Genomic DNA, 19854 nt, shown 5'->3' with positions numbered 1-19854 from the left:
GTTCCTGGCATATTATATTCTTTTTGGGTAAACTGCAAATTAATATTAACATATCTGTAAAATTTTATAGATTGTACATAATTATTGTATAATTTCTGTTCACTTATAACTTTGTATTTTGTTTTTCATTTATGTATAGTTATATAACTTAATTTGGGATAGTTTGTTTTTATTCATACCTTTTTGATTAAAATAAACTCAGATTTACATGTTTTACCTCGTTAATTCAATCCTGTAATAATATAAATAATTGTACAGTGGGATGTGACTGCAAAGGAACAAGACAAATGTTTATTACAATTTAACTGCAAAAAATAGATAAATGTAACTGATGTAACAGCAGCAATACACAGTATATACACAACAAAAACCCCATAGACCAAAGCCTATCTACAAAAAAAAGCCACATATCCATACAAAGGATGTGAAATTTTGATTGCACAACAGATATTCAATCCTTCTTGACGGTGTTTTTTCTGTGGCAAACACCACTGACTGAATACACATTTTCACTTTTTTTGTTCATTACAGTTATGGAAATAATTATTAGATGCAGTAATGTATCGTATAAGATAGCTGTCAAAAAGACGTATGCATGATTCTAAGATTTGTAGTCGTATTTTTGTGTTAATAAAAGTTTTGTACACAAATCAAGGCTGTCATATATGTGCGTCTGGTCAATTTTATGGATTAGGAGTTGTTTTATGTGAGTATGAATCTTAAAGCTGTGAGTGCAAAATCTTGTGAATACAACTCCAATTTCTACGAAGACAAAGTCTCCTATTCTGTGTGGACACGAATTCACGTTTTTGGGTACGAGTAGAAAAGTATTCAGATGACGTCACAAGGGAGGAGTAATCGATCTGCCGATTGTACAAAACACAACAAGCTCCAATTTCAAAGATGGCTGAAGAAATTGCAGCGGGAGGAGCTACCGGCTCAAGTGAAGCATCACAGGTAAGATGTTCAAGCGGTCTTTATTTATATATTAAAGAAAAACATACTATTTTCAATAATATTCTTTGATTTAAAGACGTACTGCTATAGTTTGCCATGTCGGGTAGTGCTAGCATTAGAAGCTGGCTTGTGCTATTAGCATTGATGTAGCGTGGAAACTATAAAATGTTTATTCTTAGACAATGTCGATTGAAATGCGACTAATCCAAAAAATTGACCAGACGCACATATATGACAGCCTTGATTTGTGCACAAAACTTTTATTAACACAAAAATACGACTACAAATCTTAGAATCATGCATACGTCTTTTTGACAGCTATCTTATACGATAGTAATGGGGTTGAGGGGGCAGATTTTGTGACCTAAGCATCAGATGTCTGCTTTTTGGAGACCTTGGCCATGACCTTCTGCTGTCACTGGAGCAGATCAGTCTAGTGTGAAGTTGCTGGGATGAGAATCATCTCCAAATGTGAGAGCATGGTCCTCGGAGGGAAAAGGCTGGAATACTTCCTCTGGGTTGGCTGATGAGGTCCTGAATCAAGTGTGGGATTTCAAGTGACTCCGAGTCTTGTTCATGTGGTAGATGTGAAAATTAATGGATGCATAAAATTTAAGTTCAGTCTGAACCCGGGTTCTGACTTATGCATTCGCTGCCTGTATCTTAACCCAACAACCTGCCTTTTAGACCCCATTCCCACATCTCTTTTAAAAACATTTTATGGTTTCTTCGAGTCTGAGCTTTTAAATATTGTAAACTGCTCTCTTCAGACAGGTGTCTTCCCATCTGCCTGTAAAACAGCTGTGGTGCGGCCTCTTCTGAAGAAGAGTAATTTAGACTGCAACATCCTTGACAACTACAGACCTGTATCCAATCTACCATTTTTAAGTAAAATTATAGAAAAGGTTGTTTATACTCAATTACATGGGTTTTTAAACAAACACAACATTTTAGAAAAGTATCAGTCTGGTTTTAGGACAAACCACAGTACCGAGACGGCCCTTTTAAAGATTGTCAGTGACCTTAGACGTAATTTGGACTCTCAGAAACTTAATGTCCTGGTGCTACTTGATCTTAGTGCTGCTTTTGATACAGTGGACCACCAGATTTTATTAGACAGACTGAGAAGTCTGGTGGGCCTCTCAGGTACTGTTCTTAACTGGTTTTACTCCTATCTGGCTGATCGAAAGTTCTTGGTGAGTATGGATACATGCTCTTCAGGAATCTATGACATAAAATGTGGGGTTCCCCAAGGCTCAATTTTAGGCCCAATACTTTTTAATCTTTTTTATCCCCAATGTTGCCACTTGGGGACGTCATCAGGAGACACGGCATTGACTTTCACAGCTATGCTGATGATACACAGCTTTACATCGCCGTGTCTCCTGATGACCTAGAGCCAGTTAACACCCTTTTAAACTGCATTTTAGACATAAAGTCATGGATGGCAGTGAATTTCTTGCAGCTCAACCAGGACAAGACTGAGGTTTTAGTCATCGGTCCTGAAGACAAGAGAGAGATAATTTCCTGCAGACTGAAAAACTTCAAACCCTCTCAGTGTGTGAGAAATCTGGGTGTCCTTTTCGACTCTGAGCTGAATTTTATTTCACACATCAGAAATGTCACAAAGACAGGCTTTTATCATCTTAAAAACATCGCCAGAGTTCGCCCATTTCTCTCTCTTGCCAGCACGGAGGTGCTAATGCATGCTTTTATTTCCAGCAGGCTAGATTATTGTAATGCCCTGCTCTCTGGTCTTCCCAAAAAGACTATTTCTAGTTTACAGTTACTGCAAAACTCGGCAGCACAAGTTCTGACGAGGACCGGGGGGCGGGAACACATTACACCGGTTTTAAAATCGCTGCATTGGCTCCCCGTGCGCTTCAGGATTGATTTTAAGGTTCTCTTACTTGTTTATAAATGTCGTAATGGTCTTGGGCCTTCTTATTTATCTGACTTGTTTTCAAATTATGAGCCCTCGCGGACCCTGAGGTCCTCTGGTACCGGCCTTTTAACTATTCCCAAAGTTAGATCTAAAACACACGGTGAGGCCTCGTTTCATCATTTTGGTCCTCAACTGTGGAACAGCCTGCCAGAGAGCCTCAGGGCTGCAGAGACTGTTGATGTTTTTAAGAAGAGGCTCAAGACCTTCCTTTTTAGTTTAGCCTTTTGATTTGACTTTATTCATTTTCTGTTATTTATCTCATCTTATCTTATCTTATCTGTCTCATTTATCTATTTTATTTTATTATATTTTATTATAGCTTCTTAACTGTTTCCCTATTTTATCGTTGTTTTAACTGTTTTAACATTTTTAACATTTTTAACTCCATTTGAAGCCTTTTTGAAGCTTTTGAGCCAGACATGATGTCTGGATAGACATCCTCCTGCATAAAAATACCAAAACAAATATAGGATGAAATAATATTTTATTGTTCGCTTGCATGCTACAAAAACAAAGAGTCTATAAATATCCATTAAAATATCAGCAAGAATAAAAAAAACATAAAAAACATTTGAAAATGTGAATGTACACTTTATCTTTGTGTAATGTTTTAGGTGAAAACACATTTTAACTCTGTAGAAGAGCCAGAAAAACAAAACATACCATGAAATTTTAATAACTTGTTTGCACAGTTTTTTTTCTTTTTTCAGTAATAAACATTTTCTTGTGTCCTCTGATTTTCTTCAGCTCTCCCACAACACGTCATCAAAGAAGAAGAGGTTCTTGCCGGCCAGCCCTGTGATCCAGGGAACAACTCCAGCCAGAACCAGGAGGAACCAGAGTCTCTCCCCATTAAAGAGGAAGAGGAGGACTCCATCCCTACTATGACTCAGAGCAGCTGGAACTGAAACAGGAGACTGAAACCTTTGTGGTAATTCCTGTTTATGAAGATAACGACCTCTGTAAACAAGAACTAAACCAGCAAATCTCTGACAACACTCCTGCTCCTGAGAACAAAGATCAGGAACCAAGACAACATGTAGACTCAGGATCAGCAACATATACAACGACAGAAGAAAAAGAAAAGTAGTAACAGGAACAATAAAGACGACTCTCCCTTATCGACGAGTTGTGTAACAGTGATGAGGTTAATAAATCTACAAACTGTGTCATTTGTGGAAAAGTCTTTAGAGTATAATGATGAATCATGACAGAACCCACACAGGTGAGACCATATTCCTGTAAATTCTGTGGGAAAAGTTTCAGATGTGTTCGATACATACAGATCAACATGAGGACCCACACCGGTGAGAAACCTTATTCTAGCAAAACATGGCAAAAGCTTCATTTACTCATCACTGTTACATATTAAAGGCCACGCTAGAGAAAAACATGTACCTGTAAAACATGTGGGAAAAGTTCATTTCAAGTTGTAGTTTAAATACAAGAAAATCCATACAGGAGAGAAGCCAAGTCCTTGTGAAACGTGCGGTGAACGTTTCAGAGATTCTGCTAAACTGTCAGCCCACATAAGATTTCACAGGGGTGAGAAGCCATTTATATGTGATACATGTGGGAAATGTTTCAGGCTTCAGGAAATACTGGTGACCACAAAAGAAGCCACACAGGCGAAAGGTCATATTTTTGCAATATATGCGAAAATTTTATATTCAAAGTGGTTCTTTAAATGAAAACTCAGAGAAGCTGCTTCATCTTTGTACAACATAGTGAAGATTTCACATATCGTGATGCATCGTTGGTCCATGCGAGAATCCACACAGGTGAAAAGTCGTATTCTTGTTAAACATATAGGAAAGGTTTTATTATAAATGTCAAAAGTGGACGCAAGAAAACTCACACCGGTGAGAGGCCACATCCATTTAATTTACTTGGTAAATATCTGAAATTTAAGTTCTTGGAGTTGGAGTCCAATTTAGTTTTGAGCCACAAATCTGCAGAGAAAGAAATGACTGTAAAAAGGGTTGGGTCTCTACTGTTGTTTTCAGCAGAGATAAACTTATTTTATTCAGGAATTTTCAGATCTTTTCTTGGTTATCTTATCACACCATGTCAGAGTAGGCATGGTTGGAAATGTCCATAATCTTGTGTTTTGCATTATTTAAAAATCAAAGTGTTTTATTTGCTGCTTGTGAAATTGTAATCCAGTCCACCCATTTCTGTAGGCAAACCCTTGACCTTGTGTGGTCTCATTTCTGTGTAGACATTGTAAATAACTTTACACATTTCCACTATCACAATGCAAAACTCTCCCAGTCTTATGTTCGTTGTTGCTGAGCTCAAAACCTTCTCAATTTATTTCTTTGTCTATCAAGCTTCAAGCCATACAGGGCAACATGTCACCACTGCAGTCTTTTGTTAATATTTTGTATTCTGTAGTTAATACCTTTCTTTATTTCCACCATGGTTAAAGAAGAAATAAGTTTAATAGACAGCAAACGAAGGCAGAGGGGAATGAGAATAAAAAAATCTCAGGCAAGTTACAATAAAACTTTAGCCCTGTTCAAAGTCATAAAGTTATGTTTGTGTATTCAGATTTGTAACTGATTTGTTTGATGTTAAATCTGTTCTGTCAACAAAAACTTTTTCTCCTTTTTAATAAATATGCAAATAGGGATGTGACATGTGTAGTATGTGAAAAACACATTTATCCAACACATGGTCCACATGAAAATCCACACATGCAAAAGCCATTTTCTTTAAAACATGTGGGAAAGGTTTCACTGTAAAATGTCACTAAACTGTACACGTGTCATGATGCGGAAAAGACGACATGCCCAAAGAGCAGACACAAACCATCGTTAACGCGTAAAATGAAAATTTAACCTAGCTTGCAGGCGCGGCTAAGCAGAGGATGGAGGTCTTTACCGCATGGTTCGGATCTGTTGAGCAGAGTCAGAGTTAAACAAATACAACGCAAAGAGCCACAACAGTCAGAACTTTGAATAATGAACCAGTTCTACTTGGTTTTAAAGTATCCAGGGCAGAGGGTTAAGTGGCCAACATCTCAATGTTTGTCATATAATGAAATAATTTGAAGTTTAACTCCAACATTTTTTTTTTAAATTTAAGTTTTATTGCATTTTACTGTGTTTCATTTTTTTATGTATTGTTATAGATGTTGCTATATATGTGGATAACTCTCTCTTTTATATATTGAAAATCAATAACTTCAAGTAAAAACTGCTTTCTCCGCTCAGGACAGAGAGAGCGTGAGACAACACACTCCTGCTGTGTTCCAAAACAGTTTTTTCAAAGTCATGCTTGTGTGTTCAGGCGAGCTTCAGCCTTCTCATGGGGTTCCAGCTCCAATCTAACCAAACAGACTTTTAACGGAGTCCCAGCACGGGCATCTGAACTGTTTGAGGAAAGTGGATCACACCGGGACAGAGTGATAAGTGTCACCGGCTTTTCAGCCCCCGGTCCCTCCTCAACCGTCTTCGGGCTGGGAGTCTGAATGAGAGGTTTCACCTCTCCATTAACTGGGTCGCTTCTAGCCAGAGCGCCTTCACACACAGCTGCGGCTTCTGCAGACACTTAATCTGGCTCTTGATGGCCTGTTTCAGGACCAACAGGAAAAAATGGCCCACAGGCTGCATAAAATCAGCTTTGCGGCAACAGTCAAGAGCTACACTGGAAGGAGCCGCAAGAAACCGGTCCAAGTCAAAGGACGTAGCCATCTCGATCAGAACAATAAAGTCCACTGCTCCACACCAACCGTGCTAAATATTTTACAAGAAAATAAGCTCCCGGACGAGCCCCCAATTTATTACGACCCACTATAGGGGTATGAGAAACTCAAGCTCAAAAAGTAGCCAAAGCAGTTGTATGCTATCGAAGGCAAAACCAAAATGAAATTAGTAATTATTATTAAACTGACAACATAAACAGTCAGGTTTAACCCTGCTGAAAACTCCGAGTATTCTACGTGCCAAAATGCCACCACTAAGCACAGCAAACAGTCAAAAGCCACCACAATTCTGTCAAGCTGAGGGGGAACCATCTGTGCTAAACAGCTTCTCCCCCCAGAATGAACACAGCAGCAGTCCTTTATTTCCTGGTTGCTGGCAGGCTGCGATGTGATTGGCTGGGTGATGAGCCAACCAGAGGGAAGGAGACGAGGGTGCGTCTGGTCAAGCCACTCCGAACAGGCAGGACTGGCATTTGCATGTGTGACGAGCCTCAGGGGGCAGCAATGACAGGCTTCCGTAACAATAATAATAATAATAATAATAAATTTATAACGCACTTTAAATTTTAGAACATTCTCAAAGTGCCATTTCTATTTTGCATGGACAAGCATGTGTCTTTTTACAGAGACAGGCCACCTAAATAATTCACCACAGACCTCAAAGGAAAATGGTCTCTGTCCTGTATGGATTCTCATGTGTTTGTTTAAGTTTGACTTGTGACTAAATCTTTGTCCGCATTAATCACAGCTGAATGGTTTGTCTCCTGTGTGGATTCTCATGTGTTGGTTTAAGCTTGTCTTGCGACTAAATCTTTGTCCACATTCCTCACAGAAGAATGGTTTGTCTCCTCTGTGGATTCTCAAGTGTTGGTTTAAGCTTGCCTTTTGACTAAATCTTTGTCCACATTCATCACAGCTGAATGGTTTGTCTCCTGTGTGTATTCTCACGTGTTGGTTTAAGCTTGTCTTGCGACTAAATCTTTGTCCACATTCATCACAGCTGAATGGTTTGTCTCTTGTGTGGATACTCATGTGTTGGTTTAAGCTTGTCTTTTGACTAAATCTTTGTCCACATTCATCACATCTGAATGGTTTTTCTCCTGTGTGGATTCTCATGTGTTTGTTTAAGTTTGACTTGTGACTAAATCTTTGTCCACATTCCTCACAACTGAATGGTTTGTCTCCTGTGTGGATTCTCATGTGTCGGTTTAAGTGTGTCTTTTGACTAAATCTTTGTCCACATTCATCACAGCTGAATGGTTTGTCTCCTCTGTGGATTCTCATGTGTTGGTTTAAGCTTGTCTTCCAACTAAATCTTTGTCCACATTCCTCACAGAAGAATGGTTTGTCTCCTGTGTGGATTCTTAAGTGTTGGTTTAAGCTTGTCTTTTGACTAAATCTTTGTCAACATTCATCACATCTGAATGGTTTTTCTCCTGTGTGGATTCTCATGTGTTTGTTTAAGTTTGACTTGTGACTAAATCTTTGTCCACATTCCTCACAACTGAATGGTTTGTCTCCTGTGTGGATTCTCATGTGTATGTCTAAGCTTGTCTTTTGACTAAATCTTTGTCCACATTCATCACATCTGAATGGTTTTTCTCCTGCGTGGATTCTCATGTGTTGGTTTAAGCTTGTCTTTTGACGAAATCTGTGTCCACATTCATCACAGCTGAATGGTTTGTCTCCTCTGTGGATTCTCATGTGTTGGTTTAAGCTTGTCTTGCGACGAAATCTTTGTCCACATTCCTCATAGAAGAATGGTTTGTCTCCTGTGTGGATTCTCGTGTGTTGGTCTAAGTGTGTCTTTTGACTAAATCTGTGTCCACATTCATCACAGCTGAATGGTTTGTCTCCTGTGTGAATTCTCATGTGTAGCCCAAGTTTTCTTTTATGACTACAGATATGACCGCAAACATCACATTTAACTGCTTTTGTCCCTGTGTGAACTCCTCTACGCAAATTTATATTTCGTGTTACTTTAAAACATTTCTTATGCTTCAAACAACTCAAAGGATTCTCTGTTAAATGTCTCTGGAGAGATTGTTGGTTGTCAAACTTTTCACCACATTCAGAGCAGCTGAGGGAGTTGTTGGCAGTGTAACACTCTACATCATCGTTTACACCTGATCCATGTGCCCTGTTGTCATTCCAACTTTTTTCACTCTTTTTGCATCCTGATTGGGCCACAGTTCCTCTGGTTCCTCTTCTAAGTAGAGGGGATCTGGATCCAGCTTGTCCAGACTCCATTTCCAAGGAACCCCCTCTTCAATCACCAACAGCTGCTGCAGGTAACACTGAAAGAAAAAAGAAAGACAAAACTGGATTTCAAGGAGCCTGAACAGTGATGTTGACAGGTTCTCAATGTAGTGAGTCTCCGGCAGCTGGTGGTTTAAGTTGGTCCCTGGGAAATTCAGTGGCTCCCCAATGTAAAAAAAACATATCTTTAAATTTGTTATATTCTTCTATTTCTTAAAATGTAGTGTTAAACTTATTTGATGGGTGTATGGTATGACATGGTTATAAATAACAGACAGTCTCCCTGTGTTGCACTTCGGTTCACATCAAGTGTTAGGATAAGGTAATAAAATAAGGAATAAAATAAATATCTATAAAACAGATTCATATATAGTGTTTACTATACAGAGCAATATATGCAAATATACATGCATTAATGTTTGAAACTATAAATAAAATATATAATACTTGATTTCGTATTGTCACATCCCCAGGCCTGTGGCCGGTGGTTGTGGTAATTTACATTCTGATGCTCGGTTGCTTCTCTGCAATTGGCTGTGGATGCAGCAGGGACCTCCCTCCTCTTCCCACCTCCAGAACCCCTGCTCTTCTGTTATTGGGCGACTACAGTTCTGCACTTCCTCTCTGCCAGCCAACCAGAAGGAGTCCAGGCCTTTAAGAAGGAGGAAGTGCCAGCCCTAAGGGCAGCTGTGTACCATTAGGCCCACAGCTCGCCAACTGGGATTGTGTATAGAAGTGGCTGGTCTGAGTAACCCTTGTGGGATGTTGTAAGAGCATTTAGAATTCCCTTAGTTTAGTTCACGGTTGTGTTTTTGGTTGAGATAATTGAGGATATGCGCGCTCATCGTGTGTGAGTGGCTTTTGAATTAAGTTTTATAGCAGATTTTGGTTTGTAGTTTGAATAGTTTTTGGTTTGTATTGAAGGCTACCGTCTGGTATTGCATTTTGGTTTGTATAAAAAGCTCCAATTTGGTTAAGGTTAAGAGTAAAACTAAGATTTTTGGATTTCTATTAGAATAAGTATTTTGTTTTCGTATAGTATTTGGGTAATACATAAAGAGAATTGTTTATTATTTTGTTTAATTGTTAATTGTTACTGGTAATTATTACCTCAATTGAGGACACCTTATGTTGTTTTTTTTCTTTTTTGAACCTGGTTTTGTAATAAATTTCTTGTATATAAGCTGGACCAAACTTAAAGTCTTTTTTTGCTATTGATCCCAATTCCCCTGGATTTGAGACATGATCATAACAAAAGTGGGGGCTCGTCCGGGAGCTTTTTTTTTTTCATTGGAGGATACGGTGAGAGCATATAATCTCAATTTGTGTAGTAGTAGTGATATCTGCATTTTTGCCTGTGGTGGCTGGTCTGCCCAAGGAGGCAGAGACCTAGCAAGACTGAGCGTGATTGTCAGTTGGGCTCAGCTGGTGTCGAGGAAGCATCTTCTGTGGGGGATGGCAGGATGACTCCACCCGTCACTCTTCCTAAGTATGATCCGCTTCTCTCTGAGAATGGCTCAGGTTCCTCATGGCTAGATGCCCGGTTGAGGATGAAATTGACAAGGCTGCAGTTGGAGCATCAGCGCAGTTTGCAGCTCGAGATCCGTCGCATGGAAATCGAGGCTGATGAGCAGGTGCGCATGCGTCGTTTGGAGCTGGAAGCTCAAACCCAGTCCACTTTACCAGCGACTGATGGCTCTAGCATGTCATCAGATGCCTCGGTCCCCTCTAGTCCCTTAGATATCACTAAATTTATTCCTTTTTTTCCAGTATTCTGGGATGGAGACTGCTATTTTGCAGCGTTTGAAAGAATAGCGCCAACTTTGAAGTGGCCAAAGGACTGGTGGGCCCTTCTTGTGCAATGCAGATTAAAAGGGAGGGCTCAAGAGGTCGTAGCAGCGCTCCCTCTTCTTGACAGCTAGGGCTACGACATTGTGAAGGCTGCGGTACTCAAAGCTTTTGAATTTGTACCGGAAGCCTACCGACAGAAATTTAGAACATATCAAAAGACCCAATCCCAGACTTACGTTGAATTTGCACAGGAAAAGGGCAGTCCCTTTGACCGGTGGTGCTCTTTAGGTGGTGTGAGCACTTTTGATTCTCTGAGAGAACTAATCCTCTTAGAGGAATTTAAGAAACAGCTACCCGAGAGTGTGGTAGTTTATTTAAATGAGCAGCATGTGGCTACTTTGTCGGCTGCTGCTGTAATTGCTGACGAATATGTGCTCACTAATTAAACAGTATATAAGCCCGTTGTGAAAAACACTACTGTTGAAAATATGAAATCAGCCAAACCTCGCGTTCAAGAAGAACGCTCGTTATTATTGCCACAAAGTAAATAATAATAGTAAATAAAATAAAAATGTTAAGGGATACGGGAGGTTCCCAAACGCTCATTTGAGCAGATGCGCTGCCCTTCACTGAAAGCTCATATGCAGGGTACACGCTACAGCATCTCCATGACAATCAACACTCTGGTTGTCTCGCGTTAATAAGTTTCACAGCTTATTTCAGCACATTCCTTCTCGCACCACTGTCATCTCCCATGACATTGATGGGAAACAACAGACCAGTCAAACAGCACCTGTACTGGTGTAGCTTGCCCAAGAGACAGCTCATGATTCAGGAAACCGACTATTTAGTCCACAACGGCTAGCCAAGCCAACTTTATTTATAAAGCACTTTACGACAGCAGCTACTGAACATGCTAAACTGAAAAGTGCTGAACATAATATAAATAAAAACAGCAAAACATAAAATAAAAAAAAAAAAATTATTAAAACAATTAAATCAATACAAAATAAAAACAATACAAGCAATAAAATTAAAATCATACTCGGTGAAAAGCCAATGAAAAAAGGTGGGTCTTTAGAAGGGATTTAAAACTGAACAGTGATGAAGCCTGTCTGACCTGCAGTGGCAGACATTTCCACAGCTCTGGTCCCGCCACAGAAAAAGCCCTTTCCCCTCTGAGCTTCCTCCGCATCCATGGCACCTCCAGGAGCAGCTGATCCGCTGACTGAAGGGACCGGGACGGGGAGTATATGTGAAGCAGCTCAGAGAGGTAGTGGGGGCAAGGTAAAGACTTAAAAACAAATAAAAGAATTTTAAAATGAACTCTAAAAAGAACAGGCAACCAGTGCAGTGTCGCTAAAACAGGATAGATGTGTTCTCTCCTTTGTGTTCCAGTTAACAGACGTGCTGCAGCATTTTGCACCAGCTGCAAACAGGACAGAGATTTCTGAGAGACACCGAAGTATACGGCATTGCAGTAGTCCAGCCGTGTTGTTATGAAAGCATGAATTACTGAAGAACAAAGTCCTGCTTTGAAAGAATGTCTTTGGCCTTTGCCAGTTGCCTCAGCTGGAAAAAGCTAGCTTTCACAACTGCACTGATCCGCCTGTCTAGGTTAAAATCACTGTCCATTTTCACTCCCACGTTTGTCACATCAGATTTACAATACTGTGCCAGAGGACCCAAGTCGACAGGAGAGGACCTACTGTCAACCAGGACTAAAAACCATGACTTCTGTCTTCTTTTCATTAAAATGAAGAAAATTTAAGGCCGTCCAGGCTTTCACTTCATTGAGACAGATTACCAGTTTTTCTAAGGAATAAGAGTCCTTGTGTTTAAGAGGGACATAGACCTGACTATCATCAGCATACAGACGGAAAGCACAATTGTGCTTCCTAATAACTGATCCAAGGGGTAGGAGGTATAATGAAAAGAGCAAGGCCCAAGAATGAATCCCTGGGGGACACCACAGGATAGAGGAGCAGGGGATGACTGGAAATGGTCCAATTTAAGAGAGAATGTCCTCTCACACAGGTAGGACCCGAACCATTCCAGGGCAGTACCATGAATGCCAACACAATGCTCCAGACGAGTCATTAAAATGTTGTGATCCACTGTGTCAAAGGCTGCTGTTAAATCCAATAAAACCAAGAGCGCATGGTCACCAGAATCTGTAGCTAATCAAAGATCATTAAAAACCCTCAGTAGAGCCGACTCAGTGCTATGAAGAGGTTTGAAACCAGACTGAAAAACCTCAAAAACATTATTTTCCTCTAAAAACTCTTTTATCTGTGTATAAACAATCCTCTCTAGGATTTTAGAAATGAAAGGAAGTTTGGAAATTGGTTGGAAATTAAACAGAATGGTGGGATCCACGTTGGGTTTTTTGAGCAGAGGTTAGACTATAGCATGCTTGTATTCTTTAGGATTCTTTAGGATTGGCTCGCTACGTAACTAAATTAGATCTGTTAAAAGGATGCTGGCAAGTCCCACTAACAGAAACATCGTTGACCTGTCTCCAAATGTAAGTATTGCAGTTATTGTAGCTTCAGGTGAGAGAAGCTTTTCTAAACTCAAACTCATAAAAAACATACCTGCGAACCACCATGACACAGAAAGGCTGTCCTCCCTGGCTGTTCTTTCGATTAAGCAAGAAATCACAAAATCCTTAGACATGAAAGATGTCATAGCAAAATTTGCTGATGCCAAGCTCACAAAGTCAAGTTTTGATAAAGAGAGCAGGAGTAACAGAGAGAGAGAAGAAAACTCAGAGAACTGAGGCTTACAGTGTCATGCAAAGAAAATAACCTGACACACTATGTAAAACAAATAAAACTAAATAGAAACAAATATGTCATTATTGCCTTTAGTAAAAAAGAAGGATGATAACACAACACTGTACATCAATACTGAGAATCTGGAGAAGCTTTAAATTCCTCAGCACTGTGGAAGAAATTTGACTTATTATGCCTTATTGCTTCATATATTCACTTCATTAAGGGTTCATTATCACTTTTTACATTGTACATTTTTACTCATCATGCTTTAATTGACTTTTAAGGTTTATTCTCTTCATGTACATGCTCTGTTAAAAGTTTACTATGAGGGTAAGATGACCTTTATCTGGTCCTTCCTCAGACCCTTAGTCTGGTTCTGGTGGAGACACAACTATGTGAGGCTGCTTTGACGTTGTTGCGTGTCAAAATGGTTTATATCATCGGAAAGACGAGACTTTGAGCTTTCATTTGATGTGTATATTGTGGGCATTCATGACGGAGGGGCTTGCACACATGGCTGCAATGTTGTTGATTGGTAGTCATGTACCGGGACCGGTACGTCTGCATCGTAAGGAGTTCAGAAGAGGCACCACACAATTTCTAACCAGTTTTTACTCCAGAGCCATAAGCATAGTGATGGTAAACTCATAACCTGCTTCCAATTCAACAGCACATTGTGCTATATTTTACTATGCTGTTCTTCTTTAGGTACCATGTACTATAGTTAATTTTGTAATATATACTGTATAATGTAATATAAACAATATTATATTTGTGTAAACATATATAAACTATTTACATTCCATAAAGATTTTTCACACATATGTATATGCACACGCACACACACACAAAGATATAAAGTTTATAATATATATTTACACACACAAAATAGTGTATACTTCATTTATAGTTTCAGACAATAATGCATGTTTATTTGTATATATTGCTCTGTATATAGTAGACACCACTTTATAAGAGTCTGTTTTATTACTTGCTACTTATTTTATTACTTTTTACTTATCCTAATACTTGCACTAGAGTGACATCTGCCAGCAAAAAAAATTCTTCCTTGTTTTTTAGTCCAGGAGAAAAACCTGACTCGGATGTTTCTGTGTCAGTATTCTCTGGATCCTTGGTCCGACTACTGAACCCTAAAGCTGACCAGACACTGTATCAGTTTAATTTGACTATAGTATACAGCGCCTTTGCAGAGATCCTGTTTCCAAGCTGCTCACTCAGCTCTATCCAGACTCTGGTCCTAGGAGCGACCATGCTTCCCTTTTCCAGTACTACGGCCTCTTTTGATGAGCAGAGAACTTCCAGAAGGGAATCTTTTTGTGTGTCCGAATGTCCACCCTACTCCCTAACCCCTCACTCACTACATAGGGCTGCACTACATAGTGACTCATTCTCTTGGCGATTCGGACACGAAGCTTCCTATTTTTCCCTCGCCGTAAACCACGTGACTACCAGCCATCACCACGGCAACCACAAGATTGTAGGAGGTTGCAGGTAAAGCTTAAATAAACTTGAATGGTGTTGGATTTGATATAATTCTGTCATGTATATATGCCATCAACAGCTTTGAGTAGTTATTACCAAGTATTCTCATTAACCTGTTATTAATCTACTGCAGTCAAATGAAAGATGTGTTTTAACATCCAAGTTACACATTTAGACAATTTTCACTCATCTGGGTCTTTTATTATATAAATGGATGTGAATACCCAGGAAAATCTAACTGGTTTGTCTTTGCATTCATTAGATGAACGTTTCTTGCATGATGCCAAGTTACAGCATGATCTCCATTAGAAGGATGCAGCTCTATGAAGTCTGGATTGTATTAACTGATAATATTACTGCTTTTTACTTACCTTTCAATCTTTTGAGAAACAGTAAAAACTAAATTGCTGTTTAAGGAGAAGAAAAAAATTGCTAAGGTCGCAGCAGTTTTTCCGTTATAAAATGTTAGGGCTGACAAGAAAACCGTTGGTCCATAAACTGATTTTACGACACAAACTCCAGGTTTTCCGGCACAAATGATTTTTAAATTCATACAACAAACTTTTTTGGATATTGGATTAAAACAAGGAAGAAGCTGGATGATTAAATTGTCGACTTTCATCAAAAGACAAAGCCACCTTCTTCTAAAACCACACTACAACCTTCTTCTCTGTAAAATTAATTATTCTCCAGTTTTCTGGGTAATAAAATCGGACGAATTGTAAACAACCGTTTTCGTGAGGCTGCGTGAACGGTCTAACATTTGAAAAATTATTTAGCCTTTAGAAACCAAAGCAGCACAAACTATTTTTTTCTTCTGGACAAACCAGCACTAACGCAGCACAAACGACCGAGACCATTTTCACTGTTTTGCGTGGGGTGGGGGGGGGCAGCTTCACGCAGGTCTGGACAACTGATCTCGACACGAGACCAACTTAACATCACTTCTTTCTTTCTTTCTTTCTTTCTTTCTTTATTAAGATCCCCATTAGCTTTTGCAAGGCATCAGCTATTCTTCCTGGGGTCTTTAAATTTTTGCAATTGACAATAAAAGCACAATACACACATAATACAAGACAGTACATATAGTACATGAACACAAACTCACACAACATACCCACTCTCTGTAACACAAATATAACACTAAGACTGCAACACACATCACAAGCTCCTACACTGAAACATCATTAAAGAAAAAAAATATGAAAAAAAAAAAAAAAAGTTAAATATACAACAAAATAATTGTCTTACTCTAGGATACCATGACCCATCAACAGGCCTGAACACAAAGAAATAACAGTCAACTCAAATCAGTACAGACTGTTACAATCAACCTAAATAAGCTATATCAAAATTACGTGCTAAATAATAATCTTTTAATTTCGTTTTAAAATTTACCATATTATTCTGTTTTATTATATAATCAGGAAGTGAGTTCCATTCCTTCATTGCTCTAAATATCACTGTAGATTTAACAACTGTCTTGCTTATTGGCAAAGTAAAATAACCTCCACTAGCATGTCTTGTTGTATAGTTATGCATCTCTGAACTGAAGGACAATTTACTATACAAAATAGTAGGCTTTTTTGAAGTAATTATGTTTCTAATGAAGACCATCAACAGAAATAATAATCTATATTTCACCTCTAGCCAATGAAGATGGTCATGCATTTTACTTATGTTTGTCCGTATTCCACAGCAGAGGGCCACTCTTGCTGCTTTATTTTGTGCCATTTGAAGTTTCCTGATGTTATTTAATGATGTATTGGACCAAACAACTGTACAGTAATTGATATGTGACAAAATCAGAGCTTGACATACCTGTTTAGAAGTTTGTGGTGTGAAGAATTTATAACATCTTCTAATCATAGATAAAATATTTCCAATCTTTATTATTATTCTCTGAACATGCTTAGTCCAGGATAGTTTATGATCAATAATTACACCTAACAATTTTACTTCATTTTCTTGTTGAACTCGTGTACTATTAATGGTAAGTTCAAGCTTGGGATTTGAACGCAGTCTGTGTTTAGATCCGATCACCATGCTAGTAGTCTTTGACACATTCAACATTAATCTATTACAATTAATCCACTCTACTACAGACTTCAGTTCGTGATTTAAATTTGCATTCAGTTCCTCGATGGTGGCTTCTGATAAGTAAATTGTTGTGTCATCAGCATACATTGCCATTTGAGCTTTCTGTAATACTAAGGGAAAATCATTTGTAAAAACTGAATACAGAAGAGGCCCAAGGCAACTTCCTTGAGGTACTCCATGTTTAACATATTTGATGTCTGATTCACTCCCATTCAAATAAACCAATTGCTGTCTGTCACACAGATAATTTTGAATTGTCAATAATGCAGATGATGAGAAACCATAACATTTAAATTTTTCCAATAACAACTCATGATTCAGAATATCAAATGCTGCCGTAAAATCAAGAAACACAACTCTGATTATTTTCCTTTGCTCAATATTATTGTGCCAATCATCCACCATTTGTGTTAATGCTGTTTCTGTTGAATGTTTTTCCCTATAAGCATGCTGGAAGTTAGTAAACAAATTATTATTGGAAAAATAAAACTGAATTTGTTCATAAACAATTCTTTCCATAATCTTACCCAAAACTGGTAAAAGACTTATGGGTCGACTATTTAGCTCAGAGAACTGCATCTTTTTATCTTTTGGTATTGGTACAATTTTTGCAATTTTCCATGCTTGTGGCCATTTGTTCTTTGTGAAACATAGGTTAATTATATGTGTAATCACTGGAGCTATGATAGAAACAACTGGTTTTAACAGCCTTCCATCTAGAAAATCAACCCCTGGTGATTTATCTTTACAAGTCATTAACATCAACTCCACTTTAGATGTAGTCACACTTTTAAAATTAAAAATACAATTTTTGTTCATCATAATCTGCTTTATTGATCTCACTGTGATATCATTATTTGTATTCTGCACTATACTCTTCAGTTTGTCAATCTTTTCAATAAAATAGTTATTCAAATGGTTTGCGATTTCTTTAGGACTTGTTAGAAGCTCTCCTCCTACTTCTAAATACGATGGTATAAATTTGTTATTTCCTTTAATCAAATAATTTAAAGTATTCCATAATCTCTTACTATCATTTTTAATTCCATGAATAATGTTAGTGTAATACTGTTTTTTCTTACTCTTATTCAGTTTTGTAACAAAGTTTCTTAATTTACAATAAATTTGCCAATCTGATTTTAATCCTGATAGCAACGCCATTTGTTTTGCCAGATCTCTTTCTTTCATGTATTGCTTCAGGTCCTTGTCTAACCACGGAGAGTTAAAAGCTCTTACCGTTGATTTTACCACAGGTGCATGACAATCTATAATTCTCATCAGGATTTCATTGAATACCTGAAAGGCAGCTTCTGGATCATCCAGTAGCAAAATATTTAATAAATTACTATTCATCACATCAGTAATATATTTCTCCTTATCAAAATTTTTAAAAGATCTTCTTTTAATTATTTTTGAACCTTTTTTCGGCACTTTGGTTTTCCTAACAATTGCTATTAGATTATGGTCACTACATCCTATAGGCATTGAGATGGCTTTAGAACAAACTTCAGGTGTATTTAGATAAAGATGGTCAATACATGTTGCCACTCTCTCATGACTAGTATTAAAACTAATTCTTGTTGGCCTACCAATTGCTTGGGATAATCCAAAAGCTGCACAAACATCCCACAATTTCCTTCTCATTGGACAGGACAAAGATTGCCAGTCTATATTCATATCAGCCATAAAATATACTTCATACTTTGTACTGCATACAGCATCAAACATATCACATATCCTATCCAAATATTCAGCATCTGAACTTGGTGGCCTATAACCACATCCAACAATAATTGGTTTAAGATGTTTTAAATGCACCTGCAACCAGAGGACTTCAATGTCCAATTTCATTAAATCCCACCTGATTTTTACCTGTAGGTGGCTCTGCACATAAATGCAGACTCCCCCCCCAAATGCATTTCTATCCTTCCTGTAGATACTAAACCCATCTATCATCAATGATGTATCCTCAAAACTTGAATCAAGATGTGTTTCTGATACTGCTAAGATATGAAAATTATTTATCAAAATTATGTTTTTTATTTCATCTAGTTTATTCCTGATACTACATATATTTATATGGGCCATTTTTAAACCTTTCTTTGGTAACTTATATGACATCAAAAATTAAATACTTTTCATTCATTCTAACCTTGATAGATTCATGTGTGGAGCTAGCAAGACAACACTTAACATTAAAACACATATAAACACATACATTTACCAACATTTAATACTGTCACTAAGCACCAAACATCACAACCACACAGTTCACAGGAATATTACCACTCGCTGATTAAACCAAACACGTAACACACACCAAGCTGTGTTAATTCTCACCTTCCTTCCCGACCAGGGTCCCTCGATAACGAGTCTTTGTCCGGTCCCTCTTCCACGCCGTCGTTCCTCCCCAGCGAGCTGAACCTCCGCAGACAGAAACGTACAACCGTCAGAATCCAAGATACGTCGAAGTCTCCAACTATAGTTTAAAGTTTTCATCAACTAATGTTGCAGAAATACCTTGAAAAGAAGTTAAATAGATCCTCCAGTGATGTGGCTTGCAGGGCCAAGACGTTGCAGCGTGAGTAAAACCCGGAAGTTAGATTGTTTTCCTTCTTCTTCTTCTTCTTCTTCTTCTTAATGGAGGGTCGCAACCAACGTTTCAGGTGCATACCGCCACCTTCCGTATCGGAGTGTGTATTCTCAGGGTGACTAGTTCTTCAGGTTACAGGTTAATGTGATATAGATTTCTTCTTCTTCTTCTTCTTAAACCATTTAAAGACAAACAGTGCAGTCAGAACAATAACATA

General features: G+C 38.3%; 1 pseudogene; it reads right to left on the bottom strand.

Annotated features, from left to right (window-relative positions):
• Positions 1-4325: 4325 nt before the first annotated feature.
• Positions 4326-19640, bottom strand: LOC121641654 (annotated as a pseudogene).
• Positions 19641-19854: the final 214 nt, after the last annotated feature.

This window comes from Melanotaenia boesemani, chromosome 6 (genome assembly GCF_017639745.1).
Source record: "Melanotaenia boesemani isolate fMelBoe1 chromosome 6, fMelBoe1.pri, whole genome shotgun sequence".
Lineage (NCBI taxonomy): Eukaryota > Metazoa > Chordata > Actinopteri > Atheriniformes > Melanotaeniidae > Melanotaenia > Melanotaenia boesemani.
The sequence above is the reverse complement of the archived record's forward strand: the minus strand, read 5'-3'. Positions and strand labels throughout refer to the sequence as shown.